Genomic DNA, 22,045 nt, shown 5'->3' on the forward strand with positions numbered 1-22,045 from the left:
GCATTATTTTTGGATTTAATGCTTGTTTAATAATAAAGCTGTTTTCTTTTTCTACTACTTTTATCAAGAACTCTTCTGGGTTGGGAGAAAATTTGGTTTTTAATTTTATTTCTCCAGAACTAGTTAACTGAGAAAATATGTATTTGTTATCAGGATGGCATTTAAATCAGGCGATATAAATAATTCATTCACTACCAATGTTTGGTACAGCAGGAAGACTCTTTAGTTATTAGACAGGAATTATTTTAAATTTCTTGATTATATATTTGACCTTTATAAAATCTGAAGAAATATACAAAGAGAAAGAGGAAATGTATCAAAATAATTTCAAGTAATTAAAAAGTGAAATGAACATTTTTATCATTTCAATTAGGCATCTACCTAAGCATTCTAGATAATTAATATTCTAAAGGTTGAAAAGTATAGATAAATCAATAAAGTTATCCTTATGGTGCCAGTTGTCAAATGCTTTATCCATCAATTAATTAATTCATTAAATATTTTATTTGAATGACTAATGGGTAATAAACATTACTCTGGTCTCTGTATAGGAGGTGTTGAAATAAAATAAAATGTTTCTAAAGGACCTGTGGATATTAACTGTTGAGTGTGGTCAATGCCTCTCAATTTTACCAGTGTGGCTTGGAATAATTATGGTCTAAAGAGATACAGACTGAATCGAGCATGTGTTTTATTTGACCAACTTCTAAGCACAAACCTCTTGCACAGAGCTGATTTCTTCTATTCCCTCCTCCCTACTTATTCTAGGAGGAATACAGCCTTTGATAACACCAAAGACATTCTCTTTTTATTATAAATTAGATCATCAATATTGATAGAAACAATGTGCTCACTGCTGCAAACTCATTGTGCGTTCCCATTGATCAGTTTATGCTAGGGATCAACGAGAGTTTTCTCCTTGCTCCCTGACTACCCACCAACAACTTTGAAAAGTAAAACTATTCATTAACATATGAAAGACAGATCCCAACACCCCCAGAAACTGGTTTCTCTGGAGTAAATCCAGTTTGATAAAAAAAAATCTATTCCTTTTCTAGCAGAATTAACATTAGATTGCATGGTTGTTAAATTTTGCTTTATCAATTGTTAAGCACATACCACAAAAAAGAATATATTACTAATTCAATTATTTGTATACATAAACAATATAGTATGTATCTACAAGATTTTCTTGTGCTTGATTTTCTCCTCAGCATAGATTTTATCTGATCTTTGAGCAGTGATATAGTCATATCAGAGGAATTTTATTATTTATGCTTCAAACATTTTGATCCATATATCTAAGTTACATATTTTCTTGTGAATGACACTTTTATAATTTTATATGCCATAATAACATATTTTACTAATTATTTTCTACTGAATCTTGACAGTTCTGTCAGAATATTAACTTTAAAATGTATATTTAATTGTTTGATAATATCTGGCACATAAGTATAGGATATGAAAATTACTCAATAAAGTGTCATGTCTTCTCAATTCAGAGTATTAAAAGTATTCAGATAGTTATTTCATTTGTTCATTCATTCACTCATTCAATGTGTATTTATTGAATCATATATGGGCAAGTAACTCTGGCAGGTACTGCCTATGTTGAAGTTAAGGTGATAAAAAGAAAGGTCAATATATACCTATATAGTCAGGCTTCCCTATGGAATCAGAAACTTGAGGTGAGAGAAATGTATCTAACCTCTAGTCCTCAATATTTACAAAGGAACTTAGTTATGTCATTTTGTGGCAGTGGTCTGACTCTACAAAACATGTGCACTCAATCAAATATACAGCAAGCAAATGTTTATTGATTGTAAGACAACTGCTGAGAAGATTTGATTTAATGATCCTAGTGATTTTATTCTCTATTAGTGAAGAATATTTGAGGAATATAATGAATGTGAGATTGCTTTGACACCACAGAAAAGTGAAAGGAGTGTGATGATTCTAAGTGCTACTATCTCCAGAATTGCAGAGCCTGAAATAGTCCCTCATCATAGGAACAACAAGATGTGCTGTGTGGTGGAGTTAGACACACCTTGACACAAACCTCAATTCCACTCTTTGTTACTAGTAATCTTTATATTATCACTTTTTCTGTCTGAATGTCCTCATTTGTGAAATAGGTGTTGCTTGTAAAAAAAAAAAAATACTGGTCGAACATGTGGGAAAAACAACTTAAATTATGCCTGAAGTGTCTCCAAAGGATACCAAAAGAAAAATCATTTCATAATATTAAAAAAAACCACCAAAAAAAACCCAAGAAACAAATATCTTAAGATCCCTTTTCTCTATCTCTCAATATTTTGGAGGGCAGTGTCTCCAAAGTATGTACAGGACCCTGGGGAAACACTTTTGTGGGTTCCTGCCAGTATAGATAATCTAATTAAGAAGTGTAATACAAAACTCATGGGTCTATATGAGATAGAACTATGTACCGATTAATATTTAGACTAGTGGGTAAAGAAAATAGGACTACATATTTTTTGATCCTTCAATCACTGAATGTGAGGATCCTTCCTTGTGTTCAGACATTTGTTTCTGTCTAGAAAACATTTATTCCTGTTATTTATTGTCAAATGTTTCATTACTAGCTAATTTCATATCTCCCACCATGAGAAAAAGTAGCAACACTATTATTACTTGTAATATCATTGTTTTTGGAACTTGGTTATACTGAAACAATTTAGGCCTTCTTGCCTCTACAATTTCCTAATACCATTCACTTAATGCTGGTTATATTTTTACTCATGATTCTAGATTATCCATCATGATGTATGAGTGTATTGGCTTCCAATGACTGCCTTATAGGTTATTCCCATGCTTCAGGTCCTCCAAATTCAAATCTTGGCCAGAGAATGCAGAAATGTGAAGAACATTTCATTTTCTGATCATGTTAAATTTACTATTGTAATTTTATAGACTAAACATAGAACACGTCTTCCAGACGTGTTCTTTTGAAACTCTTAGACAGTAAGTAATCACATTTCTAGAATTTTAACTCTTTCAGTGTTGACCATGATCTCCCAAGGGATTTACGTAATAGTTATGACCATGACATCTTCCAAAGCCCTCAACAATGAAACAAATATTGAAAAGGAGGGCTTTTTCACCTTTTTCAGAATCACAGTGGAAAACTTGTCTATTTTATTCATGGCAAGCTTATTGCAGTATGTCACATTGGGACAAATGAAATGCCATGAAATACGTAGGAGATGAGGCTAAAATCCAAATCACAGAGCATTTCTTTTAAATACTGTAAGTGGTAAATCTGAGCACTTAAATAACATTAGAGGAAAATGCCAGGCAGGTGTCAGGTGATGTGCTTTTTCTAGGACTTTTTACCATATAGGGCTCTTTACCATATAGGGATCCTGAGCTATGGGAATCTGGAACCACATTGTCTAATCCAAAATAATTAGCTGAAATAATATATTCCTCTTCAATTAGAGATTAAATCCAAATCCCACATAGGATGGAATGATTTTCCAAAAAGCAGAAAATGATTTTATTGTTCAGTGAAGCCCTTGCTTATCAATCCTGATTTACTTATACATATTGCTCTCTTGAGGCCCATAGGGACTTTGAGTTTTTGTATCTTCAGCGGACACTGCAGATCATGAATTCACCAAAGAAATTCTAGATCACTAGGTCTAACCGAATCATCTGGAGAAAGGAAGATGCCTGATATTTAGTGGAAGATTATTATATACCTTGATAAGGAGAGATTATTTTATTTTGTTTATTTCTCAAAAAATGTATGGGATAGACATCGTTATTTTCACTGTATTCAATTCCTTAAGCTGAAAGTCATAAATCAGCTATTAATCTTATGAAGCAAAGTTCAGCATTTACACTGTGGCCACGTTATCAGGTTCTCACCAATGGGACATGAGCACAAAGCATGCCTCACTTGTTTAAAGGAAATTGCTTGTATCTTCCTGTCTTTTTCCTTTCCTCTGAGCTGGAACACAGAAGTGTCAGAGATACACAATAGACTCAAGACTAGGACAGTGGTGATGAATGGGCAAACCAAACTGAGCAAAAAACAATGATCTTGTGAAGATGACACACCCACCAAGCTAAACATACTTAGGTGAAAGGGAAATAAACTTCCATCTCAATTAAACCACTGTATTTTTTTCAGTCTTTTTGGTATAGCCACTTGCCCTTTACCATTCTAATACAAGTGATCTTGTTCCTGAATGGCCCAGATACCTAGCATTGAATTTGAACTTGTGGAGTTCTAATGGGATATGGTGAGTACTTTCTGCTTAGCACTCATTCTCCATTGACTAAATTACCTGCAATTTCAATGTTATGTCCACAACATGCTGCTACATCTATTTTTGTTGATTTATAATTAGAATATGGGAAATGCGAGCAAACCTTATAAATGGAGAGAATTATCACCACAAATTGTTCAAATGGTCTATATTGTTTACAGAAAATCTAACCAAAAAAATCTGTATTTCTCTGTGTGATTCTAAAAATGTTAAGGTTTGAATCACATTGCTTTTGGTTTTTAAGAATCGTCCTGGGGGTGGGGGGGCGCTTTCCTGGTGGCGCAGTTGTTGAGAGTCCGCCTGCCAATGCAGGGGACACGGGTTCGTGTCCCGGTCCGGGAAGATCCCACATGCCGTGGAGCTGCTGGGCCCGTGAGCCACGGCCGCTGAACCTGCGCGTCGGGAGCCTGTGCTCCGCAATGGGAGAGGACACAACAGTGAGAGGCCTGCATACCGCAAAAAAAATAAAAATTACAAAAAAAAAATAAAGAATTATCCTGGGGACTTCCCTGGCAGTCCAGTGGTTAAGACTTTACCTTCCAATGCAAGGGGTGTGGGTTCAATCCTTGGTCGGGGAGCTAAGACCCCACATGCCCTGTAGCCAAAAAACCAAAATATAAAACAGAAGCAGTATTGTAACAAATTCAGTAAAGACTTTGAAAATGGTCCACATTAAAAAAATAAAATCTTTAAAAAATTTAAAATAATCATCCGGAATTCATTCAAGAAATCTGCTTAACAAGAAGAAATTTTATATGTATTTTACACATTTTACATATCTACATAATTACATAGATATGAAGTTATGAGAAATGTTTTAGAAGGCTTCAGCCTTAAATTTTCAAATAAGCAAAAATACACATACCATATACAGAAGAGAGGAGCATATGTGTGTGTGTGTGTATATATATATATATATATATATATATATATATATGAACATACAGTTGGCCCTTGAACAACACAGGTTTGAACTGTGCGGGTCCATTTATAAGCAATTTTTTTCAATGTAAACATTACAGTACTATGCTACAATATTTGTGGTTGGTTTAACCTGAGGATGTGGAACACCAACTATGGAACTTGATCAAAATGGATTTTGGGGTTTCCCTGGTGGCACAGTGGTTGAGAGTCTGCCTGCTGATGCAGGGGACACAGGTTCGTGGCCCGGTCCAGGAAGATCCCACATGCCACGGAGCGGCTGGGCCCGTGAGCCATGTGTGCTCTGCAACGGGAGAGACTACAACAGTGAGAGGCCCGCGTACCGTTAAAAAAAAAAAAAAAAAAAAAAAAAAAAAAAAGGCTTTTGCACGGTCCTGGACCGAATCCCACAAAGATATTGAGAGATGACTGTATATATACAATTCTTCATAATGGACATCTGATTTCCATCATAGGCATTTCCAGAAACCTACCTTGAAGCCATTTTTGTGCTCTGACCTGGAGCTGAAAATTTTCAACACATACATGAAATTACCACTTTTATCTACTGACTAATGGTTACAAATTCCCTTTTAGTTATAACACTCTTTGTAGACTTCTACTAAATCCGTTGCCTGGCAGAAGGACTAGTAACATAATAACAAAATAGAAAGTATGAAGGAATGAGATCAAAGAAAGATAAATTTGCTGTTGATAGTGAAAGTGCATAGAGTATATGGAGCCAGCTGAGGAAAAGCAGATCTGAGTGCTAAGATTAAATGGCAGGCTTTCGTTGCCTAAATAGGCAAGCATAAAAAGCAAATGATATACAAAATCACTAACAGTGGAGATAAAGAACGTAAAGGGATGCTCAAGTCACATTTTGCCTGCTTCCCAGGGTTTCCATATCACAAGACACCAAGACCTTTTCTCCAGACAAATATTTTACAAGATATATAGCTGACCTCAGATCCCTGTATTTATTCTCCTGGAATAATCACTTCTTAAAAGGGAAGGGTGATCTTAGGGGAGAGATTATAGCTTAAAAGATTTTGTCCAGGAAATCCAGGAAGGATCACTCTTTATAAGATTAGGAGTTAATCTCTGCCACTGCACCACATCTCATGGGTGGGACAGTTCTAAGGCTGTAACCATTCTCAATTGCTTTGATTTATCTGTACTCCTTGGAAGTTATAAGAATTTTTTCTATTTGAGACTATCTCAGATTTGTTATTACAAATGCTATTTTATTTTCCAGTTTTCCTGATTTAATCTATAGATAAAATGTACCAAGAATAAATAAGGATATGCTAGGAGAGGGTTACACAGATATGAAGTCAAGAGAAATGTTTAGGAAGGCTTCAGTCTTGAATCTTCAAATAAGCAAATGTATACATACTATGGAAACAAAATGTTTCCATTTGTTAAAGTTTTGCAAGAAGAAAAGGGAGGAAGAGAGAAGAGGGGAAGAAAAGTTTGGATTTTTGAGCACTTGCTTGTTGCTATGTACTCTTCACATTGCATTAAATGTATTACCACTGTTCATCCTTTCCTTGTTAAGGATTTTATTTATTTATTTATTTATTATTATTATTATTATTATTGTTATTATTTTGCGGTACACGGGCCTCTCACTGTTGTGGCCTCTCCCGTTGTGGATCACAGGCTGCGGACGCGCAGGCTCAGCCGCCATGGCTCACGGGCCTAGCCACTCCGCGGCATGTGGGATCTTCCCGGACCGGGGCACGAACCCGTGTCCCCTGCATCGGCAGGCGGACCCTCAACCACTGCGCCACCAGGGAAGCCCCCAGAATTTTCCTTATTTTTGATGACCTTAACAGTTTGGGGCAGTACTGGTCAGATATGTCACAGGATGTACCGCAATTGGAGTTTTTCTCATGGTTAGACTGTAGTTAAGAATTATGGGGAAGAAGAGCACAGGCAAGGTGTCATTCTCATCACATCATAAAAATGGTACATTCTTTCAATATGACATCACTGTTAATGTTCACCTTGATCACTGGTCTAGGTTAGTGTTGTAAATTTTCTCCACTGCAAAACTACCCTTTGGCCCCTTTTCCATACTATACTTTTTAGAAGGAAGATGCCACATATAGCCTACATTTAAGGAGTGGGGATTTATATTCTCCTTCCTTGAGCACAGTGTATCTACATAAATTATTTGGAATTAATATGGGAGATTTGTCCATGTGCCTTCATTTATTTATATACTCAGTGATTCAATTCCGTATGGGTTTGCGGATATTTTATACTCAGGATTATAATTTGATACTGATACTACTCGTTGCTCAAATTATTCCATCTTTGGCCATCTTTGGGAGTTTTTCAGTTGACTTCTCTGTCCCTCTGACTTAACCTCATCAATGTGTTGTGGATTGTGTGTGTGTGTGTGTGTGTGTGTGTGTTAGCACTTCCTTTTTTCTGGCACTGCAAGATGCTCCAGGATCACTTGTGTAGTCCCTGCCCTAGCCCTAAATTCAACTATTTCTCCAAGGAGTCTTGGTTCCTTTTATTAGAGAAATATATTAGGAACCAAGATTTGCATGCTGTGTGGACTAGTCACTTTCGAAAATCTAGACTCCCTTCATTCACCAGGGACTGAGAACTTTGGTTCCTATCTATTGTCTCAGATTATTCTGTGTCTGCTCCTCAAATGCTGGTATTTTTTATCCACAATTCCTGCAGTTCCCATTCTACATGCTATTTGAGTGATTTCATCTATTTTCATGTCTTACACTACACAGTGTACATTGTTGGCTCCCAAACTCTGAACTTTTCCCTCAACTAAAGACTCCAACTGCCTGATGAGCATAAATAAAAGAATTCCACCGGTGCCTGAAGCCAGACATTCCAAAACTGAATGCACCATCCTTCCCTCACCAAATGGGTTATCCTTCTCATAATTTCCATTAATACCACCACTGTCTACCCAGCCAGCCTCCAGTCACTAGAATTATCCTAGTCTCTTCTCTCATTCTGCCTCCTACTCAACAATCAAGCCCTGTTCATTTTACCTCATGAAAGACGGTCAGATCCTCTCCCTCTTTTTGATTGCTTCAGCTTCCTTAGCTCCAGCCTAGTTCTAGTCTTTACCAACTGTCACATGCACTACTGACATCTCACTGTCTTCAGTCCTGCCTCCTCCAAACCACCCTCCAACCTGAGGTCACAAGGATTTGTTACAAATACTAATCAGACTCTATCATTCCTCTATTTATCATATATTACTTATACAATCAGGCAGTTAAAAAAAACGGGGGTCTTGTGTTTATGTCATTATTACTGTTGGAGCACTTGGCACAAGTCTGACACAAAATAAAAGCACATACAAATAAAACATCTTGACCACACCTATACTCCAAGTTTTTATTAGCACTGTGGCAGGTGCCAGAGAAACAAAAGACTTGAGAAGAGGTCTCTCACGGTCTAGTGAAATGACTGAAAAATGAATTCCAAAAATACACATCAAGAAGGAAAGTATCATGCTTATCATGACAGAAGAGTGATCTAAGAATTAATATAATAGCACTTTAAGGAAAAACTAATGATCAAAATGCAATGCTGTTTTGTTTTTTTTTTGCAGTTATCCTTAATTTCTGGGTAGCAAGGTTTTGATGTAATACACTCATTTTTTGAGGTTACAGACAATTTGCTACTATTAATAAGGAACTGAAATATGTGAATGATTTACAAGTTTGATAAATTAAATTTTCTAACATATCCATAAAACAGTGTCTGTTTGACTCATGTCTATGGCAGTGTGCTTTCTTGAGAGGAGGATTAAAGCTGTGCCTGCAGTTAGCAACCTGGCAACCCTGGGGAGTGCTGCAAACATTTGAACAGCCCTCTCCCTGCTCTGACAGAAAATCAAAGAGGTAAGAACTGCCACTCTATGTACCAGCAAAACAGAGCTGCCGCTGAGGTCTTTAAGATGCTGAACTGCTTTCACCAACAACATCAGGCCAATTCCACATGATGGATCCCTTACATCTGTCCCTGAAGGATCACTCGCTCACCCCAAATATTTATTCAACAAGCATTTATTCCAGTTCTGTGCAAAGCACGTGACTAACAGAATTCCAATGCTGGCAGCCACTTCCAATATCATTCTATTTAAAGGTGGATATTCATGTACAACCCAAGTGTATTTTCCGTTAGTGAGTATGATTTATGCCTTAGCAAGTATTTAAATAACTAATGAAATGTGTGAGTACGCGCACCAGAGGTTTAAAGAATACAGAAATAATGCCATAGATGAATTCCAATATCCCACAGACATCATCACTCAGCTTACTACCAACTAGTATATAGGTTTAGTTTTTATTCTAACCATCAATATTTTGTGTGACACAGTTAGGGTATATAGTACTCATCTGCTCTCAATGACTTTAGAATCTGATTAGAAAGATAAGACTCTCTGTTTCTCTCTCTCCCTCTCTTTCATATACACACACATACCATCACACACAAGGACACATATTGTTAAGTAAGGAGGTAAATAAAACAATGCAGCATATATCCAAAATAAGTGGTACACAGAAAAAATATATATATATATTTACTATTTTTGCATAGTGTGAAAATGTTTGAGTGGATTTTCAACAAATTTCAAGAGTATGTTTGGGACTTTTAAGTGCAGGCTATGTGGCATTAATAGAATTCACTTAGGAGTGTCTTGGGGGCAACTGAAAGAAATTGCAATAATGCCTAGGGTAGCTGAAATGTAGTCCAAGAGGTTCATGTGGATGGTTGCTATCTGCAACAGACCTGCTGTACTGTTGAGACAATTCGGACTGAGAACACACTGTTTTTAAACGTGAGACAGGAATTAGAAGTCATGAGGGCAGGTGTTTCACTTCGTAGGCATTGGCTTGTAATTGAGCTGCATCATACATAGGGGACTCTATGAAGCATACTCCAAAGTAAAGATAAACAGATATACTTATAACTGTGGGTTATGAATTTCCAAACAATACTGTGGAAGTCAGCCAGACTGTAAGTGTAATGGATTCAGCAAAAGAAAAAAATGCTGTTTGCTTATATGATAAGAGGGCAACATTAGAATATGATTTTAATTGAATTTGAACCTTTTAAAAATATCTATATTTTGGATTAAAAAGACAAGGAATAAAGCTTCTTAAGACAAGGAAAGAGATACTGGGAAATGACCTGTTTTAAGAGTTGACTTCCGGGCTTCCCTGGTGGCGCAGTGGTTGAGAGTCCGCCTGCCAATGCAGGGGACACGGGTTCGTGCCCCGGTCTGGGAAGATCCCACATGCTGCGGAGCAGCTGGGCCCGTGAGCCATGGCCGCTGAGCCTGCGCGTCCGGAGCCTGTGCTCCGCAATGGGAGAGGCCACAACAGTGAGAGGCCCACATACTGGGAAAAAAAAAAAAAAAAAAGAGTTGACTTCCAAGATAGACTATTCTGTTCAGTTATTATGCTGATGCATTTGTGATGGCTTAGCCCAGACTTCAGCTCATTTCACCTCCCAAATTCCCAAATGTCAATCAAGCAGTTCTTTAAAATTTACTTATCAGTGAATTTTGCTGTTTAAAAAGGGGGATATGTTCCTTTTCATAGTATAACTTCTAAATATACAATTCACCAAACTTCAGTTTCACTGAAAGATCGTTACCCATTCCTTTTCAAAATCACACTGGATCCTTCTCTCCAACACTTTTTTTTTTTTTTTTCAAATCAGACAAAACAAAATTAAAAACCTTATTTTAGTCAGTCTTATTCCCCTCAGGCAGGAATTTTCTTTCCATACTTTAGAGGCTTTCCTAACTACACAGAAACTAACCTCTTTTTACTACGTTCCCTTTCTGGGCAACCATTCAATCAGTTTTATTTTTCAGTTCACATCAGTTAGGGAACCTTCTCCCTAACCTTCAGTTAGGGAGAATATTCTACATTCTTCTGCCAAGGTGTTCCTCTTAAGTGTGTGTATGAAAATTACGTGTGTGTGTATGAAATTAGTTTGGGCTACTATGTATTACAAATATCTGAAAGCCAAAACTGAATTACAGCTTTACAGTAGTTCTCATTTAGAAGAGCACAAAAAATGCTTACTTGTATTCATTGCTTTGTAATGTCCTTATGGCTCCAATTTGAGAATAAGGTATGTAAAAAATGGTGTCCACATAACTTATGCCCTTGATTTTACCAACTTTTTATATCTGACTAATTTTAGCATCATAATGCAAATACTATAGAAAGTATGATAGATTATAAATATTAGCCTACTAAAATATAGACATTTTGTTTAAAGTTTCTACATAGACATTATAATGTGTAACAGTTGAATTACAAAACCTGTGTTATTTTTCAATGATTGGATTGAAAATGTGACTTTTCTGACTAAAAAGATTTTTTTTTTCATAAGACAGTTTTATTATTTCTTCATAAAGCAGGAAAGTTTATAATTATCCTTTTATATCCATATATTTTACCTTATATATGTTGACAATTAGTTTCTGCTGACAGGGGGTGGAAATATTTTTCTCTTTTGATAAATGAGCATCATATTTGAAAATGGTGTATATATCTACTTGTTTTATAAAATTATGTGAGCTGCTATATTCTAATTACAATGTTAGTCACCATCAATAATTTTATACTCTAACGAATATGCTTCTTTAACATGCCAATATTATTACTGTTTGCAAATATTCTAATAAGTTCAGTCTTGCCTTAGCATGCCTTAGCATTTAAGAGTGATTTATGAAACCTACTGATTTTAAAGTTGGTTTTATACTGCTACTTGCAGCTTACATTTAAACTGACTATTGGTATCATTATAAACTCAAAGAATATGCTGCCTATTTGAAGAGATGCAGAGATAGGCAGTGGTAAAGAAAGGAATACATGAATAACAATGCAGTGCACTATAACTTATATCCCACTTTGGAAATTCAGCAGGAACAAAGTAATGAGCATTTAAAACAAGACACAAAAAACCTTACACGTATCTCATCATTATTTTAAATTTACAGGAAAAAAATTCTTAATTTTTTCTAAGAATTAGTCACATTAGAAATTTCCTATAATTTTTTTTTATTTTGATAAATAATCTACCTTACCAGAGTTTTCATTTTTAATTAACTTGTGATCATCCTTGGTAATGGGAAATCATATAAAACAGAGAGAAAGTATATTGGTAAACTTCAAATATCCATTTTTATTCACCTTTCTTATTTCATGTTTGACTCAAAAAATGCTTTTAGCAATTTTATTGACTTTAAAAAAAAATTCTTTACTCATATTTTCTTCAACTTTCAGACCATTTGGTTATTGAATAAACAAACATTAGTGCTACTATTGCAGTTCCTGTGCTGCACACCAATAAATTTAGTTTAAAGTTCTAAAAGACACAGAATCCTTGTTCTTTTATTTCTCTCAGTATCTGGTAACAGATTTGTATATCTGCAAACACTATGGTTGCCTTAATAATACCTAGTCTCTTCTTTGTTAACAAACCCTGATTTTCTTAAAGTGCTAATTAAACATAGTCACTTTCCTGGCTTTCCTTACCTTTTTGCCTTTTGACCTTCTCTCCTTCCTTCTGACTAGAAGGCAGATATGATGCTTGGAGTAGAAGCAGCTATTTTGGTACCAGGATAAAAAAAGCCACAGTCTCATCATAGCATAAAAGACCCATAGAAGACTTTGGGTCCTTGAGGACTTCTTGAGACAATGCCCCAGCCCTGGAAAACTGGGGTGTTAAAGAAGTACAGTGTGAGAGAGAATTGGCAGCATTCACACCCGTAAATCATTCTTGCTACCATTAACTGAATCCAGGTACAAAAATAACTTCCTTATTGATGGAGATTCTGAAAGTTGGGTAGAATATTAAGTTTTCTTAGGTGTTATCTCTTTTAATTTGGCACAAACATTCATTAAGACACTTAAGTGTTCATTTTGGTTGCTGAATATATAGTCAAAGGCATACTAAACAAATCTTTAAAGTTTGTTTTCATGTTAAAACCAAAACGTATGATATATCAGATTATGCCACCTGCAAAGTTCTGCAAGCTAAGTTAATTTTCTGGTAAGAAAGCCTTAGTTTTGGTGTATTTAATAACTCTCTTATTCTAATTGGGTAATGTTGGTAAATTTAAATGAAATTTAATTTCTCTAAAATGTGTTTGAAGATATTTTCACTGCCTGCCTCCACCACTTTCCGAGAAAGATAGTACAGGCCTTGTTATTCATGCCAGCTTTGGTACTGTTTCAATTATCTCATGGTTCAGGGAGTTGTTGGGTTTTAAATGGATACTCCCGCTATGGGAAATGGCTGCTGTGCTATGGGAAATGGCTGCTGTTTTTCACCATATTTTCTCTTATCATCCACAGATAATTAGTTCTGCCTGACAAAGCACATCACAAGGGACAACTCCATGGCTTTCATAAGCATCTCAGCAATATCTTCCTTATGGCTAATTCTTCCTGAACCTGTTTAAAACTGCTTCACTCTAATTATTATTCCTCATCACTTGTCCACACTCTAAACATAGGCAGTATTAACAATATATGTAGCAGATATCTGCATGTCATCTTTTGAATGCTCCTAGATATTTGTATAACAGGAAATTGGGGCATTAAAAAAACAAGCCTATTCCTCTGACACTTAGCATCTATACTCATACACCACCACTAGAGCCCTGAATAGATCATTAATGCATCTTAAATTCCTAAATATATTATGTCCTCCGATGCTTTACATAAACTGAGTTAACATGAAAGATAACAAATAGTCTTTCTCATTTACAGTACAGTAAGTTCCCCTACATATGAACCTTCAAGTTGTGAACTTTCAAAGTTGTGAACTTGTGTTCGCATGTCCAATAAAGTAACGTGTGAGTGAAATTGCAGCTTGCTCTCCGTCTCCTTTTGCTGACGATCCTTCAGCTCTACCATCTCCCATCTCCTCTCCCTCCTCCAGTCAGTAACTCTTCTTATCTGTTCACTCAATGCCAGCCCCTTTGCTCCCTAGTTTTACTTTGCTCTTTAACTTAGACTTCTGAAAATTTAGTCCCTCTGATCTCTCCAGGTATTTCCTTTGGAGGCTCATCCATTCAAAGAGTTTCTGCTCTCAAAATCCATGGCAATTACTCTCAAGACTGAAGAAACAACTGGAAAATTTAGTTTATAACAAGCACATTTTTCTTATTACCCAGCGAGTAGTTCCATTTGTGTAGCTTGTTGTCACTTCTAGCATAGCATGTCCCCAAATCAACTTAATAAATTTTACCAACACTAGTCCCAACACCAACTTATCCTCCTGCCTTTTTTTTTTTAACCATGATATCTCTGTTCTTCCAGTAAATAGGTGGCATCAGATTATCTTTTCTCTTTTCTTCTCAATTGTCCAAAATCTGGTAGTGAAACGGCAATTAAAACATTGATCAACTTAAACTGGCTTTGCCTGCTTAAATAAGTTGTTGATTAATCAAACCTTGAGTTATTTTATGGAGACCACACTGTGCATTTTCCAAACCTGGATGGCCCCGGAACCAAGAACCTTCAGTCTATAAAACTCAGTTAGAAATGTTGCCACCAGACCTCTCCTACAAAGAGGTCTTTCAATATGGAAAATCTGGCTTCCAGAAGCCCAAGTAGCTTGATTACTGATTTGAACCAATCAGCTTCTGCCCTAACCCCTTAAATTTTGCCCTGAACCCTGGATCCAGGAGACAGATTTGAGAGTCTTGCCGCCTGTCTCTTCGAAATAAAGCTCACTCTTTGGGCTTCCCTGGTGGCGCAGTGGTTGAGAATCCACCTGACAATGCAGGGGACACGGGTTCGAAACCTGGTCCGGGAAGATCCCACATGCCGCGGAATACCTAAGCCTGTGCGTCACAAATTGATCCTGTGCTCTAGAACCTGCGTGCCACAGCTACTGAAGCCCGCGTGCCTAGAGCCCGTGCTCCGCAACAAGAGAAGCCGCCGCAATGAGAAACCCGCGCACCGCAAGGAAGAGCAGCACCCGCTGGCCGCAACTAGAGAAAAGCCCGCACACAGCAACGAACACCCAACGCAGCCAAAAAAAAAAAAAAAAAAAAAGAGCTCACTCTTTTCTCAAGAGCTGGAGCCATAGTATTGGCTTCTATGTGAGTCTGGCAGTGAGTCTTTGCTCTGTAACAGTAGCAAAGTAATCTCAACTCACGTCTAAACACCTCTCTAGTGACATTCTTACCACACTTGTTGGTTCCCAAACTCAGGAGCTTCCTGGATGAAATTCAAAACTGCTCCACTCCCACCCCCAGAACACGAAAGGCAAGTAGAGTCCAAAGAAAGCCGGGAATTTACATGTGAAGCTTGTTTTGGGGCGGCTGCAAGACTAGTAGACGTCTGCACCGGCACACCAGAATCTTAAATGTTTATATGGAGGCTTTAATGGAGTTCAGGCATCTATACAGTACAGATTGTTCTCTCAAGGCTTCCTCCTTGAAAAGGCTTTTGATGTGTGAACAGTGGGTGGAATGTACACTACAAAGCGGGGATGGGGCTGAGAAGCCTCCAGCTTGTGGGTCACCTCGTGGTCACGTACCCTTGAGGACCTCCTTCAACAACTCTGGTGAGGTTTTTCTCTCAAGCATGGAGAGCAGTAACAAACCCTTCTGCAGCTGTGATGTTCAGATTACACAGTTCTCACCAAGGAGATATTTTTAGAATCTTTCCAGAGCTTTTCTTCATATCATTTTCTTCAGTACAAAATCACTTCTCTCCCTTGAACACTTAGCAACATTTTCTTCTCTTGACCACTCCTGCCTTCTTGAAACTCTCTTAGCTTCCATTGCATTCTGACAGTTCCTTTGCATTCTTTTATTTTTTATTTATTTATTTTTCTTGTGGTACACGGGCCTCTCACTGTTGTGGCCTCTCCCGTTGCGGAGCACAGGCTCCGGACGCACAGGCCCAGCGGCCATGGCTCACGGGTCCAGCCGCTTCGCGGCATGTGGGATCCTCCCGGACCGGGGCACAAACCGGTGTCCCCTGAATCGGCAGGCAGACTCTCAACCACTGAGCCACCAGGGAAACCCTCCTTTGCATTCTTAAATGTTGGGAGCTTGTTCAGAGCTGGAAGTAACACTGTCTGAGTGTGAATTCTGGCTGTGCAGAATGGTGTTTAACCATGGGTAAATCATATCACCTCTCAGTGTATCTATGCCATATGGTTATTATAACTTCAACTGATTTTATCCATATTTATTAGCTCTGGTTAGATCACTCTCCTGAGCGCCAGATAAATATTTCCAATTATGCAATGGAGATTTTCACTTGGATTTTTCACAGACATCTTCTTCCCTCCACTCTTTATTCTCTCCTCCCTCACCTGTCCTCACCTGCCTTCTCTGTACTTCCTCCTACCTTTTAAAACTCCAGATTATCCTATAAGCTCTAGCTTGGCCGTAACCATATGTAGGAGATAAGCTTAAGTGCTGGGAGAGAAGAGAACAGTGAAGGTGTAAAGAAAAATGAACTAAAGACAGAAAGAGAGATAGAAAGAGATCAAGCACAGGCAGAATTTGTAAACGGCCGTACAGCAGCAATTGGAGATCGTTCAACTAGAGGAGTGCACTAAGCATAGTAACTTGCTTCTATCTTTGTCTTCCCAGCATCGAGCACAGTATAGAGAGCATTGCATGTCTGAAATAATGTTCGCTTCCATGAGTGAAAGAAGCTCATGGATGAGCAAATAAATAAATGAATAAATAAATAAATGGTGGTACCCATGCCTCTGAAAATGTTTGGCATTTTATTAGCTTCTGATCACAAATCAGCAGCATGTACAAAAGCAATCTAGTCTTGGGTAATTACTACCAGAAATAAAAGTTTCATAACATTATTGAATGTCTATTTGGAACAAGCCTCTTGCACTGTCAAAAGGATAATTATAAGTACTCTCATTCAATAAGCACATGGACTTGGATACTTCTGGGAACGCTTTTAAGCTCAACATCTTGGCAGATCCCTAAGAACGCAGGTCTGTTCAACATCAGAGCTGTTTTTTGTTTGGGCTGCATATTGAAATAATTGTCCCTAAAAAGGTTCAGGCTCTTGTTGATCTTTTTTGTTTTTTTCCCCTTGGCAGGATTCTGGATCTTCATAGAATGCGGAGCCAAATTATTCAGCGCTTTTTTAAAAGCAAAACAGTTGTACCTATATATGGGAACCTGCCCCTCATCACACCACTTTGGAGAAGTGGCTTGGTTCTCCACCTCAGTGAAATATACATATCAGGCCCTGGATTCTAACAGAGAATATCATTTCTGCTGCCTGAACACCTGGTATCTAAAGCATATAGATATCTATTCAGCAACAACCTCTATCAGCACTTTAGGCACTTGTCAAATAATTCAACCATGATCTGACTATGATCTAGTACTTGGGAAATGCTTGATTGAAAATCTGATATTTAAGAATGCGTAGGGAGCACATTAACTGTCCATGACTCTACATTGTCAAAAACCTAACCCTGCATGGTTAGATCATAGAAAGAAAACAGAATCCTGCAGAAATGCTTTCACCAAGGTAAAAATTAATGTTAGGTCCTTAATTTTTATAGAAGGACAATATAAAATTTTATTTGAAAATGATTCTGTATTTATTACAAGAGAATCATTACAAAGATATATGGAATAAAATCCTTTGAGATCTCTGCATTAGAGTAAAGTTAATCCTTCCTGGTGAATTTGTGTATTTCCTTGATCAGTCAATGGTACAGAGAGAAATGTAATTCCTTATTAAAGAAACTGATGCCAGGTACCTGGTACATTGGTTTCTCTGCAACTTTTGAAGATATTTTGTTTTATCAAACAAAATCATGCTTTTTAAGAAACTGAAAAAGAATGAAATAGGGTCAATAAACAAATATTTTATTGAATTTAAATTGAATATTAGTCTGATTTGAGAATCTTTACATATGACATACTTTGATTCCATCTTAGTTAAATTTGACTCGAATAAAGAAATCCAAGTCTGAATTTTTGAATGTCTTTTATGATCCATATTGTGTTTCCTGGAGAAGAGAACTGAAGCATGCGTTTCTTTGTACATTTTCGCAGTCACGTTAACAAAGTTTCAGCTCTGAGATTATTCCGTCAGATTTTCCCCATTATGCATCCCCAACCTGGCTTGAATAGGTTGAAAAATAATTCTACATATTGCTGGATAACTGCAAATAGTCACATACTTTAGTGTACCAAAGGGGTATTTCTCTAACACAGAATAAATTTATTTCATAATAACAAATGAATGTCTTTATAATCATTATTTAAGTTGTACATGGCTTGTAGGATATGAGTAAGGAAATTGTGTAAGTTTTAATAGTCTACCTCCCTCCCTAATCTGTTTATCTACTTAAATGTTATACTTGTCAATTCATTGCGATAGCCACTGGATTTTGTGGTTGATGATGATAAAAATACATTATATATAACATTTAAATTAGCATATAATTATGAGGTATTATGTTTCAGGACCCTAATTAATGTCTTTATCCTGAATAGAAAAGATTCTAGCTTTATTCGTAACTATACTCAATTGTAGGAACGTTTCATCAAACAACAGAGCAGGTTGCTGGAAGAAAATTAGGAGATGCATTTCTTTTTGACAAAATTATATCGACCAAATCTCTCCTCCTCTGCAAAAAGGAATGTAATCTTAATGGGGAATTTAAATTTAAATTTCCTATCTTTGTTTTCTCTTTGTAAACTTTCATTTAGTGTACTATAATATTTTGATAATGGCCTTTTCAATTAATTGTGCCTCCAGTAAATGTCTGAAGAATGTTTTTTGATTTATTCTTATAAGCTTTAAAACATGTTATATCTTTGGTTGTACAAATAACAAAAAATTACAGATTGTTTGTAAGAAAAATAAGTATCAAGTTTAAATATTACATTTTGTCTGGAATTTATACATTTTTTTAATCTCCTGGGCTTTGAATACAGTTGATTTAGGGACTACTAATAGAATATTCTGTTTAAGTTTTTTTTTTTAATTAAAAAAAAATTAGTTACCAATTCTTGAAAACAAGCAAAAAATGTGTATCAAATTTTAATGAAATCTTTTTATAGTTATGTGACAATAGAGAAAAACCCTAAGTTTGATTTTCTGTCATTTGTATAGACAAATGCATCTGAAATTGGCACTCATGCAAGAACATGTGACTACTTATAATGAATGGTGAGCTACTTTCCTGTGATGTGAAGCTTAACTGGAATGTTTGTGTATTTATAAGTTTGTAGTTTGAAATATTCATATTTTGCCCAGTGGCCTACTCGTAGTTCATTATATTTTTATTTAGAAAGCCTGTGTTTGATCCTTGTTATTCTTTTCTCTGGAGTTTTAGGTGAATAAAATAACAAATAATTTGCTACCAGAAGCCAAACAGACAAGGGCTGTGATCTTTTCATATCTTAACATGTTTGACCTCTCTCTACAATGAGGAGGGAGATATCCATAAGGGAAAAAAATAAATCTGGGGAATACAGACATACAGATATCACATTCATAATTGACTATTCCCTAAGATCATTTTTTTTAACCAAATGTCTACTAGCACATTAGCTAGTACCAAAGATTTATATTAATTAAATAAAGTAAAAATCAAGGAATTAATATATTGCTCTGTCCTATCCCCTCCCCACATACACACTCTGAATATGTATAGGAAGATAAAAGAGGTCCAAGTTCTGAGATGATAGAAAAAAAGGGAGTAGAGAATATCAGAGGAAATTAAGAATATAAAACAGAAAAATTATATAAAAACAACGTATTGTTTCAGTGAGACCAAAAAGAGAATCTGGAAAATACAGATCTATACATGCCACAAATTAGATTTAATTATTTCCTATAATCATTTTTTAACCAAACGTCTATTCACACATTTGTTAGTACAAAAAATGTTCATGAGCAAATACTGATTATTTGAGTGTCCAACTAAGAGGCTTACAGTGTATGTTGTCACATAATTTGTCAGCATAAAATTATTTTATTATACTTATCTGGCTTGTGAAAACTCTACATCTCATTTCTAGAAAAAATTTGTTTTCAAATGTAAGCTTTATGTTAATAGAAATAACTTAATAAATTTCATAGAAATTAAAAGTGCCTCTTATTGACAGGAGCTGGTTAATAATAACCAATAAATCTCATGTTTTTATCTCTTGAATGCTATAATCCTTAAACAAACAACAAATGAATAAGCCTACCTCAAAGAAAAAAAAAAGTACATTTTAATTAAATTAATATTGATACTTAAAATCCAGATCATCCCTAAGCCACATGTTTTAAAAATTACAAGTAAACAAAGATTAAAAAATCAACAGGAGAATCATACTTATAGCTATACAACTATATCACTCTACATAAAGGAGCTACTTCATAACTCTGAATTTAAGATCTTGAGGACAGACAAGAAAATGTCCATGTTTTTTTCTCATACATCTTCAAGATTTTTCTCTTTAGGCAAAATTATTTTTCCAATGAAACCGTATTGTCTTCTGTTGCCAGTCTGGATCATAGGATCAATCAATCTCTTGATTTTTAAACACAGATGAAGATAGCTCTTTCTGGTTTTCTCTCTCTCTCTTTTTAAAAATGTTACTTCCTCCGGTATACAGTTTTGTTAACCTCAGCAAGACTATTTTCTGGAATTTTCAGGCAACATTTAATTTCACCAAAGAAGCATATTGTAAAGTCTGCAATATTTTTCTAATGTACTTTTTGTCACATGTCTTTTAGGACTCTTCTGTGTGACCCAAATCTGTCCAGTGTCTGCACTTGTCTTACATTTCTCATGTATTTTGGGGGAGATTTTCCAGGCCCCCCACCCAATGCTCTTGGTCTCACAATTTCCCTTCCTCCCTCTTTCTCTCCTCTGCCTTTGCTTCCTCTCTTCCTTTCTTTCTATTCATCCACCTCCCCATCCCTCTTTCACCTCTGTATTCTCCTCCCCTCCTGCCCTCCACACACTGCACTATCATTTTCTCAATTTCTTAGCTGTAGTGATAGCACTTTGTCATTAAAGTTACTTTTCCCATTGTTAGAAAAGTAATGAAAGCTCTTCTGTTCCATTTTTTTAGTCTAGTGTCCCTGAACAGAGTCATTTAGAATCTCAGTTTCAATTATGAAGATTTTAAGACAGTACATATGACAAGCAACTAAAACATAGTAAGCAGTTATTAAATGGCACATATTTTCCCTTTATGATGTTTCTCACTTGCATTTGGTTTTGTTTTGCATAAATTCCCCTTTGTTTTTGTTCCCTTCAGGCTCCCTGTATGCTTATATTATATTAATACATAATAGGGTGTTTTAAAATTAACTTAATATTTTAAACCTTTAGTACTTTTTCAGAGGCACATTCCTGGCTCTAGGATTAACACATTTTCATCTTTAATTCTTCAAATCTAAAGAGATATCATGGATAAATTCATAGCTTCTAAATTTAAAAACTGATATATTTTATATCCTCTTTAGAATGCATGATTGTCACATCAGTAATCAATGAATAACAACAAATGGTGCAGAACACTGACCATGTCATGTGCTGCTCTTTTTCCTCTCTGTGTCTAAAGTGTATTTATCAGGAAGCTCATCAGGGCTTTCTTGTGTACACACTGTCACTTTTGCTGAAGGTCACTTTATCACAGAACTACACTCAATCTGTTTAATGCAAAATAAACACATTCAAAGTAAGAATATTAATTGACACATTAATTTGTTTTAAATTAATTTTCTTAGCATATTTTATTGATTTTATATGTAAATAGTTATGTGTACATAAATCAT

Source organism: Mesoplodon bidens, assembly GCF_964165515.1.
Source record: "Mesoplodon bidens genome assembly, chromosome: 16".
NCBI lineage: Eukaryota > Metazoa > Chordata > Mammalia > Artiodactyla > Ziphiidae > Mesoplodon > Mesoplodon bidens.